Genomic DNA, 21,343 nt, shown 5'->3' with positions numbered 1-21,343 from the left:
TTTTACATGTTATTGTTTTGCTACTAATCTGAATAGTCTTATTTTTTGTTTTTTTGCATGGTTAAGCCTCCTGTACTTACTATGTGTCTGAGCATCCCAACACCTCCTCTTCTTTTATATTCTAATTCCAAGGTCACACAACCTCAGGAAAAGGTAAATTATAAATATATACACACACACACATATGTATATATATATATATATATATATATATATATATATATATATATATATATATATATATATATATATATATATTAGTATTCCTTGAGGACGTATAGCTTCTAACATTTTGCACACTGTGTTCTTTTCTAGAACAGTGATATTGGGAAAACGGTATACTAACACCTTCAAGTTGTGATTTCAGATATATAATTTCTTGATTATTTTTTATTTTATTTATTTTTAAACTGGATAAATTCATAAGAGACAAATACCTCTTGTCAGGGGTGACCCATGATCATTGTCTTTCTCATTAACTCACTTGCTCAAAAATCACACAGGAGTTAATTCAGACAAAGGGAATCAAACCCAGATGACACACAGATGTATGTTTTCTATTTTGGATATTTGTAGTGTTAATTTTCAGTATTGCAACATAGTCAAATAACACACTATTAGTATCATTCAACAGTCTGTTTGGAACACTGAAGCTGTGCATCTACACTTATGTTGGCAGTAATGATGGCTTCAGTAGCAAAACTCCATTCCCTAATGCTTTTCTGGGCTTAGTTATATGAAGAAAGAAGAACAAAAAAAAAAAAAACAGATGTGCAAAGATTATAAAGTTCTTTACACCTCAGGTTTACCAACTGTAGGACTCACCTTATAGCATTCCTCTGCAATTTTTATACCATACCTCTGAACCTCGTAACACAAGAAATCTGGACAAAGACAAGCATAATGGGGTGCAAAGGCCCTAAAATAAGTATAATTTTTAAATATAGCTCCTATAAACTTCAAAAGCTGATGGAATAGCAGGTTTTGCATTGGCATGCATTGACTGAAGGGTACGGCATCTGAAACTTAAATGTATGTCATCATTTGGTGACATCAGTCCTCATTGATTTGCTGAAAAAACACAAATTTTATGAGGGATGCACCAAAAATATGAGGCAAAAATATGGGTATTCAAGAAAAATCTGGACCGTCGAGAGGTATGTTCTTTACTTTGTTACAAAGCAGTAATATTAGACTTAGTGTGGTACTACTGTGCTGAGAAGTAATGCCACATCAGGAAAGAGACCCCTGCACAACTAGTATGTGGTCAACATCCTATAAATCACTCATTTCCCATAAGGCCAAAGATCCCTGAACAAATCATTCATTTCACTTATGGACACATACCCTAGAAAAAGTGTTTCTTGCATGGTCAAATACTCCTACAGAAATTATTAATTTCTCCTGTGGTCAAATACCCTGTAGAGAACTTTCGTTTATCACATGGTCAAATACCCCTGCCTCGGCATTAGCAAGTACTTGGTCTAATACCTCTGCACTGATCAGATTTTATGTACTTAGCAATTAGCAGGCAGTTGTTTAAACAGCACTGCACTGAGCATTAACAGGTACTTGGTCATATACTGCAGCACTGAGCATTAACATGTGCTTGATCATATACCACAGCACTGAGCATTAGCACGTACTTGATCAAGTACTGAGTCTGCACTCATTTTTGCTGCTGCGCTACTTAGAAATCTTTGGTTTAATCTCACATGTGGTTAAGGAATACTGAAATAAATGGTAACTTCTAGTCTGATTAGAAATTCTGCACTAAATAACCTTACTTTTAGTTAGAAAAAAATATGAACTAAAAATAACCCGATCCATGAATTAAGCTTAAAAATTACATTTGGTTAGAGAGACATGTCTTTGAAAAAGAACCCTCAGTAACTAAACAGAGACCACTGAGCCAAGCAGTGATATTACTTTACTCACATAGGTCACACATCTTGGTAGAAACCTCTTTTCAGTGTTTATTCCTGAGTAGTTGCATAAGTAATAACACACAAAGAAGCAGATGTTAATGAAATCTAACATACCGTACCACAAACAGGAAAACACAAGGTCATATGACATGTTCACTGACTATATTACAGAAACATGTTTTGGTCTTTTAAAAATATCTTTGTAAATAAGTTGGAGTCCCTTAAACTTTGAAATAAACCTATTTTATGAATGCATAACACAGCCAGCACTCACTTGCATGGGCCATCTGTACAACAGATCAGGTTTACTAAGATTATAAAACATAGTCATGCCACAGAATGCTATTACACAAACTACTTTTTTTTTCACAAGACCTGGGTGGTAGTGCCGAAAGGCAGCATTGTTGTTTATAAATACTAGAAACAAAACTAGGAATAATGTTTTACTCCTGTGACAAGGGAATTCATAGAATTCTCATATAATATTAGATAATGTTTTTTATTTATTTTAGTACATTACACCCAACAACTACTGCCTTTCTGCAGAGAGGTTGTACAGTACTTTGAAAAATATGTGCTTTGACATGATAGAGGACTTATTTTTTTTCCTTGAAAGGGCATATTCAATTAAGAAAATATGCTTTACAAACTGCATATTAAAAAAAAAATCCAAGCACATAATGGTGGTTTCATTTCCATTCGTATAGTTATGAGCAGCACAGATGAAAAGAGCATGAGACGTACAAGTCGTGCTGTAAAACAAGCGGTGTTATGTTCATTGACTCCCGAAGGTTTGTGTAAACATGTTGTTAAAGTTGTTAATGAGCTAATCTTGAATAGTGTAGAGTGTGTGGAAGTGCTAATTCAGCTTCCCTGCCCTTCAGAAAGGCATAATACCCTGAGAAAACCTGTCCTGTATAGGTTTTTGCAGTACATTATGCGTGAGCAATTCAGAGACTGCTGTACTATTACAGTTAGTACCAAGGCACTGGCCTGCAGTGTGTAAAGCCGTCTTGGTGAAGCCTTATGCAAATGTGGCAGTCTGCATATTTAGTGCCATTTAGCAATGTATCTCCCCTTGAAGTCTTGTTACCATTTGAATAGTGAAGCAGAGCAGTTCAGATAATTAGGTGGCAAAGAAAGAGGTTTGAAATCAAAAGGGCTGCCATCCTTTGGAAATATGCATGAAGTTAGCTGACTTTAGTTTTTTTTTTTGTCAAGCCTTTATAAGTACTTACATATATGGGTGGATTGTCTTTGAAAAGAAATGTAGATCTATCAGTGAGTATGTTGAAGGTGAAAAAGTAATAGAATAGTATAATATTATTTATGAATAATGTTTTATTATAGTTGGGATATATATACATTCTTGCTACATTGTACCTTTTTTTAGTCATTAACAAAACAGCTGATTGGTGAAGAGTTCCTGTTGTATGTACCGTTAATTCTGTGTCCTGTCACTCCTTTTATTGATCTCCAAACCATGTTCTTGTGCCACCTATTTCCTTCTGAGGTAGGTTGCTTTGGAAACAGCTGTTGGAATTTCAGTGCATGTTCCCATTTCTAGGTAGTTTGGTCCAAGTAATTGTTTAAGAGTTATTTCTTCATATTTGCCATTATTCGCTCCTTTTCTGAGAAGGGACTTTATTTCTGGTGAGAACCAGTGGCATTTTTGTGCTTATGTTGTCTGCATTTAATAGGAGACAATGTGTAAGGAAGTAAACAATTCCGTAGAACTGGATAAAGTGATCCCAGGATCTTTTTCATTCTAGAAGGGTGTCCAAGCCGTGGCAGTAAAGTATATTAAAGGTTTTACAACATAACTGCAAAAGTGAGTGTGATCATTGAAGCAGAGATTAACATTTTGAACAGTTATTGCAATTTAAATTTCTTGAGTAATTAAAAACTGCACCCTTTTGCTCTCAATGGACTTATTTTGTAGGTGTATAACAGCCGTAAGTAACACAGCATTGAAGAAAAAGTCCTTTGAAGAGGAAGGTGTGGACACTTAGGTAAAGGAGTGACAAAGGCATACTCCAATACTGGTTTCTTCATTACTAACACAGTTGTAGGCCATGCTCTCCATATGGTTTAAGTAGAGTCATAGGCCTGACAGAACATTCTTGGTGGATATGTACATGCAGACTATACAACTTTGTAGCAAGGCAGGTTGGTTGGAATGAGCCTTGGCTCAGTTATACAGGAATTTCCAATGCAGAAGTGTAAGCTGGCTAATACCAACCGGATGGTGTTTTATAAGAACATACAGATTTATTGTATTTACCCTTTCACTTAACACATTCACAAATACAGGTATAATATCAGGATGTTGTTTTGAAAATTATTAAAAATTAGAAAATTACTTTGTAATAAAGAACAAATACTGAAATCTGTTATTACTATGCCGATATTGTAAAACGATAATTAAAATTTTTATGCAATAACTTTTCTCCATCCCTTTAACCATCATTACGTCTTTAAGTCCTTTGGAATGGCTGTCAAAAGCAACTTAAAATGCTGTAAAATAAAAGCACACGGGGATTGCCAAATGAACCACATTGTAAAGAATGGAATAAAATCACGGCAGACATAACGACGACTCTTTAGGTTACTTCCTCAGAACACAAGGGGTTTGAAGTTTCCCACTTAATGGGATGAAGCATGAAGTTCTGACAAACAAGCATGAAGTTCTGACAAACACTGTAGTCCATCCTTATCTACAGCACTGTTAGATGTTGTTAGGTGCTACTAGTGCTCTTCTTCTGGAAAATACGTTTGAATCAAATGCCGCTTGTCTGACTAAGGACAGCGCAACTGCTTTATCACTGAAAGCCACTTTCAGGCAGTGGGAAGTGTTGCCCTTTCACTAGTATTGTGCGACCATGGAGTAGGTATATATAAGGTAGGGGGTATGGGGCATTTAAAAAAGCTTAAATTCACTCAAATTACTTTGTGATTTTTTTTTTTTGGTCTTTTGACTGTCAGAAGAAGAAGAAAAAAACCCAATAAGTAAATAATCAAGATTCCCTTTGTTCTCAACTCAGCTGAGTTAACCTAGACAGCAGCCACATCTGACAAGCTTAATCACTGTATTTTCTACTTAAATATATGATGCTTTTGAACCTACATTATGTCTTTTAATGACATAAATAGCTTTGAAAACATATGAATATATTATTGCACTCTATTACCATTCTACTAGCACGGCTTGAACTAGGACTTCCTCTGGTTGCAGCATTAGCCAAGAAAAACTCCTCCACCATCTAACCTATAAGAAACTCCATCTGCCATTTCACTACCCTCTCCCCTAGAAATGAGCATTGTTGTATCCTGTTTAATAAAGCCACTTAGCTACCTTTCCAACAATGCTCCAACATGCTTCTTGGAACTCAACTGTAAAAGCTCCACAAAGAACACCCCTGTCCTTCCCTTGCCTCCAACCTATTCAGATGACTCCACATTTACAATCTAGGTTCGTAGGTTCATAGGTTCATACTAGGCTATCTGCCCTAGGGCATTTATAAGCCTAGCCAGAGTGTGTTTGGCTTTCGCCACCCATTTTAAATTAATTTTGCTATGCCCTTTTTCGAGGTTAGTATACTGTTCCTCTGTCTAACAGTGACACAGAAGTGATACCCGGGGTAAACCTACGATCACCCATCCACTCATCAAGAGTCATCTTGAAGAGAGTCAATGAGGGACTCTGCCTAACCTGGACTGGGATTTTATTCCAGAGTGAAGGGAGCTTCTGGGTTATGAATCTGTCCCTCCAGCATGTCCCATTTATTTCAGTGCTGAGATTCAAGTCTCTCGAGCACGTAACTCAATGGGATTTGGATTTTCTGAGGTGCAGCATGTCCATTAATTCTGGGTTGGACATGGCTTTATACGTCAGGCACAGATCGCCTCTGAGCAGGCAGTATGCCACTGAGTAGAACTGGAGTTTCTTTAACTGGGCAGCATATGGCATCTGTTTGAGCCCTTTGATCCTCTTGGTGAGGTACTTTTGGGGTCTTTCCAGTTGCTGCAGGTGTCTGGTAAGATACATCCCAAAAGGGGCATTGTACTCAATTATGGGCCTGATGAGGGATGAGTAAAGAGGCACAATGACCTCCCCTGATCTAGATGTGAATCCCTTCATGATTAGGTGGGCTATATAAAATCTTTTTCTAACCACTTTGGCCACGTGGTTGTCAAATGAGAGATTGCTATCAACTTGGGTCCCCAGGTCCCTAATTACTTCTTCTTTACTTAACGGATTATCACCTATGTGGTAATTTGTGGGCACTTTGTTTTTGAGAAAGGGGATGACTATACACTTTTTGGCGTTTAGCTTGAGGCCATGGCTCTGGCACCAGTTGTCTGTTTCTATGAGGCCCTTTTGGAGGATGCTTGTGTCAGCTGGAGAGTCGATTATGGGCCCAGTTTGCAGTCATCTGCGAACTTGGTCAGCCACAGTCCTTCTGTGTTGACCTGTACCTCCGAGAAATATATACCGAACAAGAGAGTTCCCAGGACTGAGCCTTGTGGGACGCCACTTGTAACTGGTTTGGAGTCTGACATGGCTCCAGCAATTCTAACCATGTGGGTTCTGTCTTTGAGCCAGTTTGCAACCCATCTAGTGACATAGAGGTTTATATTTAAGCTGGTGAGCTTAGTTATAATGCCCGAGTGGGGTATTATATCGAAGGCTTTTGCGAGGTCCAGGTAGGCTGTGTGGACCACCTTCCCCTCGTCAATGGCCTTGGTGACTGTTTCAAAGAAATCAACCAGGTTTAAGAGGCAGGATCTGCCCTTAACAAAGCCGAACTGGGTAGGATCCAGTGTCTGTAGGTCCCCAATATCTTTATTTATGAGGTCCATGATGATCCTTTCCATAGCTTTGCAGACCAAGCTAGTCAGGCTTATGGGGCGATAGTTTCCAGGATCCGTTGAGGCACCACCTTTGTGGAGAGGGACCACTGTTGCTGTACGCCACTCTTTGGGTACATATCCTGTAGTAAGGCTGAGAGTGAACAGTAGTTTTATGTTTGGGTTTAGCTCTTCTTGGAGTTCATGTAGACGAAAGTCCTGTGTTATCAAACAGTTTTGAAACATTTTTAACTTCTTTAAAATATTTTCAATAAATATTTTACAGTGCCTCTTTTCAATGTATGTTTGAAACATTTTTTCTCTGCTTCCCTAAAAAAATTCTTAATGACATAATTATTCCAGTGGAAAATTTCTTATTTTTCTTCATATTTCTTTAAGAAAGCTTGTAGGGTATTAGCAGTCTCAAAAAATCTCCCAGTATGGCTCTTTTTTTTCATTAGAATGAAAGTTCTTACCTCCTGTGTCATTACACATAAGGTTATAATCTGCTTGTCCCAAATGTCGTACCTGTCCAATTCCACTTCCTCTTTGCTTTGAAATCTCACAACAAATTTCTTTTTCACAATATCTTCCATTTTCTTCTTCTGTTTCTGTGTATGTTTTTGCCGATCAGCTCCGCAAACAATTTCTTTTCCATAGACCTTCTCCAGTATTTCACCCCATAAAGCTTCTTTCCCTGTCTTTGGCTCACTCTGCTCCAATAAACACTCCAGTATATCATCCCACAACCCTCCTGACTGGAGGGATGTAATTATAACTCCTCCTTTGCTCCTTGATCTCTTGAACAACTCTCCAGAAGACTCCTTCCGAATCTTCCTCTTGATCCTCTTTTTTCGTTTCTTTAATTGCATTTTTTTCTCCAGCCCTGTAAACACTACACGTGAACCAGCATTCACCTCAGTGCCTTCCTTGGCCATCGTCATCTTTACGTGCTGTTCTCCCAGTGACTTCCATGCTAGGAACAGAACTGGCACATGCACTTGTTAGCTAAACAACTACAAGTGTTGTATTGAGTAGGGGAAATTCCCCAGTGCCATGGCCTAATTTCTTCTAGTGAGTATAAGCCACCTTGTGTCACTCCTCAAAAGAGGATAAATAAATTGATTAATTAAACAAATTTGGACAGAGTGGTGGTTAAGTGGATATGATCGTAGCCTCTATGTTGCATGGTCCTGGATTCAATCTCAGTGTCAAGTGACTGTTTACACAGAACCTGTATGTTCTTCCTATACCTGCATGTGTTTTGTGAGGTACTTCAATTTCCTTCCACCTCCCAAAACATGCTCTTTAACAAGTTTTGCAGATGATTGCAATCTGCTTCAGTCAACAAATTGTATTTGAATACTCAGCTTCTGCAGCAAGACTTGGATCAAACACATGCTTGATGTGTTACTCATGGGCTTACCATCAGTACTAAAATGTGGCATTGTTTCATTTGTTAAATGGAGCTTACCACTGCTTACCATATGGTTAACATTCCACTTAATTCTGACCCAGTCATCAGGGAGTTTGGTAACTGTAGTAGCAACAAACTCTTCTTTTTCCACATCTCACTGTGGTTAGAATATACCTTTTCCATGCACAGCTTATCTTTAAAGGTATATAATAAAGGCCCGTAGAAGTTAGAGTCCCATTTTATTCATATCTTATTAAACCCCTGATTGAGTGTAATGTCCCTTTAAACTTTCTTGTATCTTTCCAAGCACCTAATCCAGTTGGAGACCTCAACATTTCCTTATCAAAACGGTACAATATTTTATTACTTTTAACTCTTCTGAAAACTAAAAGCCCTATCATTCTGCTCAGTGTTATATAGGCTACTGGGGGGTGATGTCTGCTTAGCCTTCTCTGCTGTGAGTAACTCCACTCTCTTTGAATTCTTTTATCTAAGTAGAATTGGCGGAAAGCCAAATACCTGTTTCAGACATCTAAACCAATACTGCCACATTAACAATATGAGCTGATATGAAAGTTATATATCACCAACATAACTATCATTTCTGAAACCAACTTCCCTTGCAACATTTAAAAGCAATCTAGGTGGCTGGATGAGCGATCAGAAATTTTCATCTGGGATATGTTAGGAAATATGTTTAATGAGGAACGCTGTTTATTACCTACTTTTCATGAAGTGGCTGAGGTTTTCAATGGTCACTTTTGCTTTAAGTATAGTAGACAAAACTTTGAACCTATGAAAATCACGAAGCTATTTATTGTGATATTAAGATTTTGAAGATTGTCTGGCCCAACATAAAATCTTTTGAAATTTTAAGTTATGTAATAGGTGTGTCTTCAGTCAATGTGACAAATAGTTAAAGCAGACACAGAAATGAAAACCAAGAGAAAATAACTGAGACAATTTCTTGTTTAGATGACGTAAAGCCTTGGGATCTGTCATACATAGTTTTAATAGATTTTTCATGACCCTGATCCAAATAAGACTTGAGTTATATAAAAATTCAGCATGGCTGTAAATCTTTCATAGTTTGGTACAGCAATTTATCTTTATAGTGTAAGTTGAAATCAGCCACCATTCATTAGGACAAGACAATATCTTATCGCTAGCATGTTAATCACATAGTCATTTGTCAGTCTCACTGCAAAAAGTATCCTTGAGATAAGTTGAAAGTGTTTCCATTGTCAACCAGTGTTACCTGTCTGGTATCTTAATATAAAAAAACTCTGCTACACTCTCACCACTTGCCACATTGAATTTCACTGCACTTGAGAAATGCACCACTTTACATTATTTATTAGTCTTAGTTTTCTTTTTTTTGCCAGGTTGGGACATAGATATGAAGCTGGGGAATTATATTTATTTGTAATGACAACAAGCTTTAACAAAACTACAGTTTAATGATAAGTTTCACATAAGTATTTCAGAAAAACTGGGGAATTTGTCTACTTATTAGTATACCATCACCCGAAACTTCAAATCCAAGTGGCTTATCTAATGTCTGTGCATTTGATCCTCCCCATCTGCTTCCATTTTAGTTAAACCATTTAACTGATCTGCACTCTAATAATACCTCTTGCAATGCTTTCCAATGCCCTCCCACCTTCTCTTTGAAGCAATATTATCTGTATTTTGCTATGAAGTGATCCCCTTTCACCTTGCATCCATGCCTCATTTTGCCTACCCTTTCATCTTCAGCTTTCCCATCCTACCATAATGTAGTGTGTATATATCATGCCCCTTGCCTTTCTCCTTTCAGATATGTACCTGCCAAGTTGTCATTGTCTGTTTTTCATCCCTTCACATTCCATTCTTGTCCGAATTTCTGTATGTTTGCATGCAGTGCAACAAACAACTTAATTTTCCTTCACCAGTGTAGCTGCCAGAACTGGAAGCATTGTTGTTGATGTGTCAATTGAAGTGTTTTGTAGAAAGAATGACAGACATCCTTATTGTTCATTCTCCTTCCTCTGTGACACAACATCCATTTGGTCTTTACTACCTAGATGATTGTCACTGCTGAAGTGACACTCCAATTCCATGTGCAAAAATGGGAAAATAATTTATGGATGGATGGATGGATACATCTGCCAAAGGTTACAAATTAAACTTCCAAGGGCTGTGCCTGCATATTACCACATTAAAGATTGTGGTATTTGAACGTATTCCCTCCTCTGAGGCACTATGATTTTGGAATTAGTATATGTAATTGACATGAATTGGGGACTACCTGGGTGCAAGGCCTCCCTACAAACAGTGCTTAGCTCATTTAATGCTAAACAGCAGGAGGCTAATTAACACCTTTGCTTCTGAAATCTTCAAAGTCAGGAATCCATTGCTTCCTGAGATCTTTTCCCCAAATCCTGTACTGAAAACACACTTCATTAAATTTATAATACCTGATAAAAGGTGTAAGTGATAATGTAAAATATGACCTCTAATTTTGTAGACAATGTGCTATACACTAGCGTTAGTATCAAAGGACTGTCTAAATATGCTGATTTTATATTGCAGATTTATGAAAGAAAAACTGTATTTTGTTTGCCAAATATTACTACATTATGGTCAAACAAAAGGTTATATCACTAAGTGTGCAAGATAGAGCTAATATATCACTGAATGAATTGTTCAGCTGTTGAAGAGTTTTCTAATGATATGTGACAAGAGGTGATACAATAGATTTCCAATTATATATGACAACAGGGGACAGTATACTATTACTTTGTAATGTTGGAGAACCTATGCAAACTATGCATATAATAATTTTACAATGTTTCAAAACAATATTAATCTACAAAGTCATTTGTTTTAGATGGCAAGTATCAGTGGCGACATTGTATTCCTTAATGTTTTGTATAAGATGGCACCATTTGTTCACTTGTAGGTCACGCAGCTTTTATGATACTAATGGAATTATGAAAATAAAAGTAATGGTCATAACTGCTTTACCAAAAGTGCATTTATATCTCAGAATGACTTTACCCACCATGTTTTAATGTCATTTTTTACCAAAACCCACTACTTGAATACAGCACCCCTAACATGACAGTGTCACACTATTTTGAATCATTAATGAAAACATGGAAATATCCTGTTTTTTTCACAACATTTTGTAAAGAATCCTTAACAACCCCAGTTCTGTACATCTAATGCTGAGCATTTCACTGGCATGCTTAGCAAATCATTTCAGCTTGTAAATGCCACATTGCTACTGCACTTTTATGTATGTACCTTTACCAGAATTTCAGAAATTAGACTTTGAAAATAGTTATGAGTATATTTGTTTAAGGAGTACACGGAAGTCTCCTGTAAAGGCATGTATACTCTTACATGATATATATACACACACACACACACACACACACACACACACACATATATATATATATATATATATATATATATATATGATGAGTATACTGTTGTAGGAAGCAGTGAGTTAAAAAAGTATAACAGCAAGTGTTAAATTTTGCTTTTTTTGTTTATTTTTTGAAGTGTTGGGATTCACAGAATGAGGGCTCACACAGCTGAGAAGGCGATATTCCCAAGTATCAAGCACAGCACGGCTCAATCAAACAGGAACCACGAACCACTGCAGTAAAAGTCCTTTATTTTAAAACCATCCGACAATTGTTAACACTTAAAAATGTTGAGCGCTTTCATCTAGTACATCTAGATTTCCTCAGAACATTAAACTGAATGCATCATAACTATTAAATACTTAATTTACCCGCCTTTTATGCAAATATAGTACCTCTAATTAATTTTTTAACCCCTGAATGAAACTTTAAAAATATAACCTGTTGTTAGCTACAAACTATAACAACATAAAAACAGTCCAACAGTGATAATATCCATGTTCCAATATGTTTTGAAAAAACAAGAAATCCATATTTTACACAATTCATCACTGTATAATATATTAACTATACATACTACTCTAACTAAAAACGCATTTATATGTATGTATTTTATATGTTTGAACCTATAATAATTACATAGACCTTATAATCTAATTGGGTGTGATTGTGAAGTGTACTTTAAGTTCTCAATAATGGTTTAGTAGGTATAACTTCATTAAGCCCGGGGGGTGTGGCTGCCCCTAAGCGCAATTGCCACTTTATTTCTTTTTCCCCCACTATGGCCTTTATATTACCTCCTCTGGGATTGGGACTGACCACCTCCAATATACCAAACTTGAAATTCATGCATAACTCATTATATAATATATGTCTCGATAGTGCGTTATTAACATCTTTTCTTTTGATACAATATAAATGGTCATACATTCTGTTTTTTAAGAATCTATCTGTCATTCCAACATAATAATTCTCGCATGTATCACAGATAGCCAGATATATCACATGTCTTGTAAGGCAATTACCATTTTTAAAATAGATTTTGGTTCTGTTTTTGTCCTTTAATGTTATACTTTTGCCTTCATAAATAAATTTGCAATAATTGCAACGTCCACACTTTGTGGTACCCCTACTTATATGTCTATCTATTTTGGTGGAACTTTGTCTTATTTCTATAAGTCTATGAAGACTATTACCTGCCTTATGTACAAAACTAGGCATTGAGGGAACCTTATCTTTCACCCCTACATCATTTGTTAGAATATGCCAATGCTTGGATATTATCTGTTTTACCTTATGTGTTTGATCTCCATATTTCACAATACATGCTCTATTGTATCCATGCCCATCTGTGGTATTGTTCCTGTTATTTATTGATATACCTTTACCTATCAACGGGTAATATTTCTTACCCCATTCCTGCATAATATACTGTGTAAGATCTATCAACATCTTTTCAGGATAACCTTTTTCCCTGAACATGGTCTCCATAAGCTTGATTTCCTTGATCATGTTGTTCCTTTCAGATGTCATTCGCGCTGCCCTAATCATTTGCCCTTTCACTATGTTATACTTAACTTTATATGAATGGGCACTAGAGAAGTGCAAGTATCCACTACTATAGGTCTCTTTCCGATGTATCATAGACTGGAATGTCTTACCATCAGTATAAACGAACACATCTAGGTAATTGATACCCTTGCTATCCCATTGATAAGTAAATTTTAAATAAGTGGTGGTACCATTAATATAATTCACAAATTCTTCTAATTCGTTGGTATTCCCTGTCCATAACAAAAATATATCATCCAGATATCTTACATACTTTTGTATTTTCGACATCCAGTCTGTTTTGAGAATATACGTTGTTTCCCAGTCTAGGAGAACCATGTTTGCATACATGGGGGCACAAGCTGCCCCCATTGCCACCCCTGAGATCTGTTTATAATATTCTCCTTCATAAAAGATGTAATTGTAGTCCAATACTATTTCCATGAATGAAGTAAGGAGAATAATTTCATCTTCTTGTAACCCACCAAAGTTCTTAATGCTCTGTATGAAACTTTCTATTCCTTCATACCTAGGGATACATAAGAACAATTCCCTGACATCAATGGTTACAAAAATGATATCTGGAGACCACAGTTCTTGTTTAAATATTCCTAGGAATTCCCAGGAATCTTTCATTATGTGCGGTATGGTGTTATACATGTGCTTCAATCTGTTGTCCACTACTTTTCCATATGGGAATGTCTTACTTGCGCTCCCTGAAATGATAGATCTAAACGGGGGGTCTGTAGGATTCAGTTTAATGTTCTGAGGAAATCTAGATGTACTAGATGAAAGCGCTCAACATTTTTAAGTGTTAACAATTGTCGGATGGTTTTAAAATAAAGGACTTTTACTGCAGTGGTTCGTGGTTCCTGTTTGATTGAGCCGTGCTGTGCTTGTTATTTGACGACATTTGGTGGACTTCAGGAACTGTTTGTGTGTGATATTCCCAAGTACTTTGCTTCTTTTGTCTTTTCTTATTTGACCCATCTTAATATTTTTGTTTTCTTTGGGCTTCCATCTTCCAAATAAAATAATATTTTGCTTTTTGCATCAGATCTTATCTGTCACTTGTACTCCCTTTCTCTAAATATACAATGTGTTACTATAGCAATAACCCACGCCTGGGTGTGGGTAATGTGGGATTTACCCACGGTTGGCGTGGTTTGGTCCCGAGGGCGAAGCCCGAGGGACCAAACAAAGACAACCGTGGGTAAATCCCACATTACCCACACCCAGAAGTGGGTTATTGCTATTATACTATGACATTATTTAAGAAAATAAATAATTACTTTTCTTAAATACTGGCATTGTATAATGCCTCTTTGCTGCCCTTCTGCAGCTGTCTGGTATCCGCGGCAGTTCTGATGTACTGCGCATGCCTATGCAGTACATCAGAGATGTGGCCAAAAGCAACGGAGAAAGCAAGATCTCCGTTGCTTTTTTACTGTTTCACTATGTTAAATGGGTTTAACATAGCGAGACAGCTTTAAAATAAGCAACGGAGATGTCCGTTGCTTATTTTAAAGCTGTCTCGCTATGTTAAACCCATTTAACATAGCGAAACAGTAAAAAGCAACGGAGATATTGCTTTCTCCGTTGCTAAACCTGTCTCGCTATGTTAAATGGGTTTAACATAGCGAGACAGCTTTAAAATAAGCAACGGAGATGTCTGTTGCTTATTTTAAAGCTGTTTATGTTAAACCCATTTAACATAGCGAGACAGGTTTAAAAAAAAGCAACGGAGAAAGCAAGATCTCTGTTGCTTTTTACACACTGTGTCGCTATGTTAAAGGAGTTTAACATAGCAAGACAGCTTTAAAAAAAGCAACGGAGATTTCTGTTGCTTTTTTTAAACCTGTGTCGCTATGTTAAACTCTTTTAACATAGCGAGACAGTGTTTTAAAAGAGACTTATACTAATGGAAAAAGTCCGGGCGACCGGACCTATTTCCATTAGTATAAGTCGATTTACAACGTGCACGCTGGCCAATCACCGTGCACGTTTTGGAATATTAATGGGGTGTCATGGTATAATGGCTAATCTCCCACCATGGTAAGACAAATGAGTAGGAATGTAACATTCATGTTATGTTTGTCCTGTAGGTTAAAAGAAGTTGACTCAGCACTTATTTTACCAGTTTTTAAACCTATTGTTCCAGTTTCAAATTAAGCTAAGAATTAAAACAACTAGCATGCATTCAACTGAGTTTGTATGAAATATAATTTGTTATACAGTTAAAATTAAAGTAACATAATTTAATGGGTAAACGTTAATTAAAAGTACTGTACAGCATTATAAAGGCAGAAAAGGGAGGAAATCACAATAGTTTTACTTCTACTAGAAAAGGGTAAATACCAGTTGTAAGTTAAAAAAAAAGTTATTTTACATCCAAAATGTCTGGATTGGCAGAGTTTTTTTTTAAGTTCTTTGGTCCATGTGAGCACCGTAGAAGCAGTTCTGAATTCTGTGTCCTCCCTGGAGAATCCAGATAACTGAAATAATTACTTCTACATTTACAATGACTTCTCTTTAATAAAGGTCCAATTCAGTTGCAGGTAGACTTGGTTGGATAACTTTCTTAGTCAAAATTCCTTTTCTGTACTGCAAATGGATCTTTTTGCAGAGCAAGGTGTTCTCCTCAGGTACCAGCAACCACCATTGAGGGGAGAGGACACTGGTGTACACCCCAGGGGTGGCACTGCATGGCTGGAGGGGAGAGCATACTATCCCTTTTTGAGATGGCACCCTCTCCTCCTCCCACACAGGGAGTCCATCACCTCCAGAGTGTGCAGCGGACCACACCACTGACCTGTCACCCCCTCCATGGCTGTCCCATCAGGGCATTCTGCCACATGGACGTGACCCCCCTCCCACCACTGGGAGGCTAGGAGGTAGATGCCACCCTGCCTCTCACTCCTTCTCCCCCCTGGGAGTTGGGGGCTTGGTCACGCTGGCCTCCACCGGGGTAGGTGGAGAAAGAGACAGAGAATGTCGGAGTGGCAGAGCAAAGAGAGGCTATGGTCCTGAAATCAACAAGATGAAATAGCATAGTTTTACATCATATACTCCAGTGTATGCTTTAGAGTGGTTCAATACAGGCTTTTTCAGTGTTCAATTTTAGCTGTGAAATTCAGTGTAGTTAGCTGGGCAGCTCAGAACAGATTGGGTGAACTGATGAAGAGCATTAGAAAAATGAAATAGCTTAAAAATAATGAATGACTAGTTGGAATCCACAGGTTTTTGTCCAAGTAAATATGTCTTAAAAAGAGGAGAGAAAACATTGCTGTGAATTGATTCTAGCTGTAGTTGTAATCAAATAACTCTTTATGACCATATTTTAGTGTTTGAGCTTGTGGGATACATGATGCTGTTTGCTCTGTCCATGTTTATTATACATTTGACAATTATATATTTGACTTTTGGGAAAGAAAAATAATTTGATTTATAAGCTTTAAGTTCCTTCTAATATCTTCTGAGTTTAATATGTTTTTGACCTCTTGATACTTTAATGTCCCAGAGAGACAGTGTCCATTTCATCTTCATTCCTGTTGTCAACTGAAAACACATACTAGTACACATAACAAAGAAGCTCTTGTTTTCTACTTGTGCCCCCATCTACGCCAACCTGGTGTTATTGGAATGGGAACAAAATGTGGTTTTCCCAAGTGAGTGGTCAGATATGTGAAGTTATATGTGCGCTTTTTGGACGACATTTTTATTTTATGGACAGGGACGGAGGTCAATATTAAAGATTTTATTTACTATTTGAATAGGTCATCCAATTTCTTGAAGTTTACGTACACGTGTAAAAGTAAGAACATCAATTATCTTGATACCCATATACAAAAAACAGAAAAAGGATTTAAATCGAATATATACAGGAAACCTACATTCAGCAATTCTTACATTGAGTATACTAGTAATCACACCCACCATCAGAAGAAAAATATTGTCAGGGGGGCGGAGCCTAATGCCTAACTGATAGCAGCAAGTTTTTGAGCTCCTTATATTTATACTAGAAATAACAGGAAGATCTTATTATTACTAAGTAATTTTTGATAAATCTTATATGTGAAACTATTAACAATAGAATTACCAACTTTGGAGAAGAAATTCCGAAATTTTCCTGTCAAAAAAACCTGAAGACTAACTAAGCTGTCTAGTAATGAGTAACTCTAAGAATTCTCACTCAGACTCTTCTCTGAAGAAAGAAATCCAACTGATATCAACTACTCTTCAAGACTTATCTCTGAAGATGGACAGGTTTACTGAAAACCTAGAAAACCTTAAAGATAGTTGCCAAAAACAAACTGAAGTCTTTAACGAAATTCTGCAGCAGCAACAATTAAAAATAACTGACATTGAGTCATCTCTAAATGATATTGATGGAAGGCTAAAAGAAGAAGAGCTTCATAGTGAATTTCTATTACAACAGAATACTTGGCTAATAAACAAAATAGATGATATGGAGAATAGGGAAAGAAGAACAAACATAAGAATTTTTGGAGTCCCGGAGAAGACCGAGGGGGAAGACATCATTTCATTCTTGAATTCATGGCTACCTGAAATCTTAGGGCTGAAAGAAGGCTTGTCTTATGGAATCGAAAGAGCACACAGAGCCATCGGAAAACCACTTTCTGCCTCAACTAAATCTTTTCCAAGATCTATAGTCGTTAAATTTCTGTCATTTATGGACAAAGAACTGATATTGAGAACTGCATGGAGAAAAAACCCAGTCATTTACAAGCTATCCCAAATAAGATTTGATAATGACTATTCACCAAGACTTTTGGAACTAAGAAAGAAAACATGGCCCTTAGTGAAATTCTTAAAACAAAACAAAATGCTAATACTCTTGTGAGAGTTTAACTAAAGAAAGCTGGAACAGAAAAAAAAAAAAACACACACAACTCTAGCATCTGAAGATTCTATCAAACTGATGTGAGGAAAAAAAAACAAAAAACTGATGTTAAGAACATTGATGAATCAATTTCTCTCAAAGCATTAACTAAGGTATGATTCTTATACATAGCCTTAATTTCATTACACTTCAGTCACATAATTAGTTTTCTCTTTATTTAGGAAGTATCATAATCTGTATGTTAACATATTAATATGGTAGTGGTTTGATAGAATCTTCAGATGCTAGAGTTGTGTGTGTGTTTTTTTTTTTCTGTTCCAGCTTTCTTTAGTTAAACTCTCACAAGAGTATTAGCATTTAAATGAAAGGCCACTATTATTATAAAGTTATTAACATATTGATTAATAGTTACTGTGCAAAATTTTATTAAATTAAATCCAATTCTTTATAGTCTGTCTAAAAAAATGGGCATTCCTTGAATATTTCTTCAGGAATATGTGAGAGCGTTGTATAGAGTAAGAAGGAAGTGAATAGTAATGAAGAAGAAGTGAATAGTAGTGAAGAAGAAAAAAAAAAAAGGCAGAAAATCGCCTTCTAGCGTTTTAACATTCTAATTGACAGTTGGATACTATTATTGCTTCATAGTATACCCTCAAGCTTTTTAGTCAGTTTTGTTACCTCATATCTTCACTAATACAGCCCAGCATTCCATTATAAGTTAAGAAACATGTCTATAAGCTGAGGCTTGTAGAACACTGCATTAGTTTTGCGAGTGGTGCGCTTCGCGCACTTTTGCAGAGTCTTTTTTGTCAGTTAGAACATTCAATGAAAATACTAACTGTGACCTGACTTCTTAGCCCCTTTATGTTTTAATCTGTTCTCCAGAAGCTGAGTAGTTCAAGAACTGAGTAGATTTTAGCAAAAGTACGAACAGGTAAATGTATAACATATAAAGAAAAAGTATGCTACACATGTTTAAAATAAAGGGGGGAAAAATATATATATATAAGTAAATAAATAAAAAAGCCCATTTAGTTACTTTCTTCTTGTCGGGAAATACCAAAAGTGTGGCAGTGTAGTTAACTAATGCAAGCAAATACATAAATTCAGTTTTCAACTGCGCTATATCTGTTAAAAGTGAGATAAAATCCCAACTAATCATTGTAGTGGAGCTGCCAGATTGTATCCATGATTAGTTACTGACTGTAGCTCAGGGTTTGATTTTGATAGCTCCCATTTTCTTACTGTGTGACTCTGAACTTCTTATTTAGACTGTGTTTGGGTCATCCATGTAAAAGGGCATTTTAGGTCAGGTAAGCTTACCTACTTATCAATTAAAAAATGCCTATAAATGCAGTACCTGACAGGAATGATACATGCATACTTCTGAATATTTCGCTTTTAGATGCCTACAAGCATCCGAATGCAGTAATGAATAGTTGGTAGTATATCACCTCTTTACCTGTTTTTTTTTTGTCTCTCATATAGGTAATTTAATTTCCTTTACAGCTTAATAACCTAGAGCAAGCTAATTGATGAGAGTTTTTTCAGTTTTGGCAGTTAGTGCTAATTTTAGCAATGACTGAATTTGCTTTGTTTGTAACCTATACTGCAAGTATTTAGTAAATAGTGTTAATATCGTGAGCTGTATAATGGACTAGCATTAACCTGCAGCAATGTGGAGCTGACTTTGTTATTTGGTATTTTGGCGAAATTTCACCTACACGGACCTTAAAATTGAATTAGTAAAACACCAATAATATAAAATAAAGCTATAATCAAAACATCCTGCAATTGGGAAACCTGTCTATTTACGTAACAATATTTGCTATGTGCATTCTCTGCAATTATAAGTGCAGTGCTAACTTCTATGTATAAATTGTATTATTTTTGAAGATAAGCACAATCTGCTGTATTTACCCTTCACCTTAACAGTTAATGGGTACACCACTATGCCATAAATGCTTACGGTGATTCCTAATGATACAGTAATATCAACAGTTTTTTTTTTTCACTTTTATGTCACAGATGGGGAAAAAACAGGAAAGGAAATATGGTAGGGTCAAATGTAATTTATGTGCACACTATACATTTTTTTGGGAGACACTATGACACATCCATGAGCTGCTCTTATAAAGTTTTAGAGAAATGTTTACATAAACAGTACACTATGTATGTATTTGGGTCTCTCCTCATTTGTTGAACTTGTGTTTTGTTGGGTGTTAGTTGGTTGAGATTGACTTCTTGAAAGTATGAGATTTGGTTTTCATTTATTGGAAACAGTAACAGTGTTATGTATGGTGTGGGATGGTAATGTGCAAGTCTATAGTAATAACATACCTCCTCACACCATACCTGATAGAAGTGTTAGCAGAACTTATACTAGGTATAGTAATAAGCAGGATATAGTCAACCACTACACAGCATTTTAGATTTAACGGCACTTCAGTAATGATCAGTAAATCTATGCTTGTCTCACTGCAAGGCAATATTGGAGTTGCTATATATAATTACTTTAGTTTTATACAAATTACTAGAGAATATTAGTAGCTTTAAAATAGTAGGTTTATTAGTGTTTAGTTATTTAACGGGTTTAGGGGTTGAGGTGCTTTTACCCTCAGCGTAGTGTTCTTGACTGTTTTGACATTGGATTGGACATGGGTTTGGTGAATGAGGTGAGGCCCATGTATTCATGTATTTATGTATTCATGGATTCTTTGTGACATGCACATGTTATTTCAAATCATTAACTGTATTAAGATGTGTTACAACAAGTATTGAACAATCTTGAGTCCTGTTACTGAATATTTAACAACCCCAAGTCTGAAATGTTGTGTACTCCCATCACACTCCTAAGAAACTTCATAAATAATATAGTTAAATGATATAGGTACTCTTCACTAATTGCTGTAAGATTTAGAGATAAGAATTAAGAATATTCATTCACAATATTCACGCATCTTTTGATGGGCCACTTAATCTACTAATAAGGTTAATAAGGTCAGTAAATAGGCATATCCCAGCAGTAACAAGGTACCAACCCTTTCAAAAGTGCTCACACAAATTCTCAATTATATTGCACACATTTTTAGGTAACCCATTAAGATTATTTAATATTTATGTGTGTTTATATGTGAAAATGTTTTGGTGTAGATATAGGAGTATATTTATACATATGTATGCAGAGAGGCTATATAGAATTTACTTAGAATAGTAATTAAAGAAGAATTAAAAAAGAGGACTAGTCCTTATAAGATAGTAATACTATCTGTCACACTAATAACCTGTTTTAAATGTGAAGTTCAACAAAATA

General features: G+C 36.2%; 1 protein-coding gene across 1 annotated transcript in view; it reads left to right on the top strand.

Moving 5' to 3' along the window:
- SLC12A8 (solute carrier family 12 member 8) overlaps window positions 1–21,343 on the top strand; it is a 1,470,733-nt gene that overhangs the window by 884,462 nt on the left and 564,928 nt on the right. The gene's annotated exons all lie outside the window — the stretch shown is intronic.

Source organism: Protopterus annectens, chromosome 6.part0 (assembly GCF_019279795.1).
Source record: "Protopterus annectens isolate FY-2018-M chromosome 6.part0, PAN1.0, whole genome shotgun sequence".
NCBI classification, from domain to species: domain Eukaryota; kingdom Metazoa; phylum Chordata; order Ceratodontiformes; family Protopteridae; genus Protopterus; species Protopterus annectens.
Note: the sequence above shows the minus strand (reverse complement) of the source record. Positions and strands in the feature narration are given on the sequence as shown.